This window comes from Sphaerodactylus townsendi, linkage group LG17 (genome assembly GCF_021028975.2).
Source record: "Sphaerodactylus townsendi isolate TG3544 linkage group LG17, MPM_Stown_v2.3, whole genome shotgun sequence".
Taxonomy (NCBI): Eukaryota; Metazoa; Chordata; class Lepidosauria; order Squamata; family Sphaerodactylidae; genus Sphaerodactylus; species Sphaerodactylus townsendi.
This window is the reverse complement of record NC_059441.1, coordinates 17,112,905-17,114,524: the sequence shown is the minus strand read 5'-3', so window position 1 is coordinate 17,114,524 and position 1,620 is coordinate 17,112,905.

Below are 1,620 nucleotides of genomic sequence, written 5' to 3'. Positions count from 1 at the left end.
GCTGGCAGGGGCTGATGGGAATTGTAGTCCATAACATCTGGAGTGCCAAAGGTCCGCCACCACTGACCTAAATATTTACTGTCACCACGATGACAACTTTGTGCACCTAAAATATAAGTGCAACAGTTAAGTTGGCCAGCGCACGTGTCATGAGGGCTCCTTTCTCACAGAGTCAGGCTTGCCTTACTTTCTTACTTTCTTTTGATGGCGCACGGTGGCAGACCTGAGACTCCTGCTGCAGGAGATGTCGCAGTTTGGTGATTTATGTGAAACGTTTGTGCCCCTTCTCCCCATTTAACGACCTTCAAGGCTGGCTTGCCCTGCCCTGGATCTCAGAACAAGGTCAGCCTCCGTTAGTACTAAGGAATAACACAGTCGTGATTCATAGGCAGCTCAACCACCTCTGCTGGTCTCTTGTTTTGAAAACCCTATTGGGTTGCCATAAGTGACTTGATGGCACTTAACAGACCCACACAAGGCTAACTGGGGAGCCTTTGGATTTTAACATTTCCCAAAGCAGTTTGTAACAGTGGTCAAGTGAGCATGTCCCTACTGTGTGTATTTGTGTGTCTGTGTTTGTTTTTATGGCAAAAGAACCTAGTTGTCATGCATTAGTTGCTGGACACTCCGGAAAGCGATATCCTGGCTTATCTTGTCACTGGCAGGGCGATAGCTGCCAGGCTCTAAGTTTGAAAAGAACATGTAACTGGAAGCTCCAAGTCTCAAAGTTTTAAAAGAACATGTAATTTGAGAGCCAGCGTGGTGTAGTGATTAAGAGCAGGTGGATTCTAATCTGGGGAACCGGGTTTGATTCCCTATTCCTCCACCTGAGTGGCAGAGGCTTATCTGGTAAACCAGATGTGTTTCCGCACTCCTGCATTCCTGCTGGGTAATCTTGGGCCAGTCACAGTTCTCTCAGAGCTCTCTCAGCCCCACCTACCTCACAAGGTGTGGGGAGAGGAAGGGAAAGGAGCTTGTAAGCCACCTTGAGTCTCCTTACAGGAAAGAAAGGTGGGGTATAAATCCAAACTCTTCTTCTTCTAGGTGTACGCATACCAGTGGCATTTAGGCCCTTACCTAAGGCTATTTAGCGAGTTTGTGGCAGAGGCTTGGATGAGTTTAGCTCCTTGTCTTCTGTTCTGCATTGGCTTATTAAACAGATAAACGGGCCCAAGGGCTTCAGTAAGCCCACCTGTGGAATTCACATGCTTCCTGTGCTATTTGTTAGAGATAGTTCCTGCCTGTTGAATCCCAGTTGTTGGCAAATCACCATGTTTCTTAGAGATTATAGAATCCTAGAGTTGGAAGAGACTCCAAGGGCCATCAAGTCCAACCCCCTGCAATGCAGGAACACACAATCAAAGCACTAAGATTGGTGAGAAGGCTTCTACAAAATTGGTGGCAGGGCTTCTACAAATTTGTTGACGTTCCCATTCTTATCAGATCGGACTTCCCATTCTTATCAAATTCAACCCCTCTACCCTTCCTAGTCAGCTGAAATGAAGTCTCCAAGGATAGTGGTGGTAGCAGGATTTGTCATAGCTCTTAATCTGTGGCCCCGTCAATAGAAGCGCATTACCACCAGGGCAGCTACAGTTTGCCGTTCTGCACGCTAGAGCT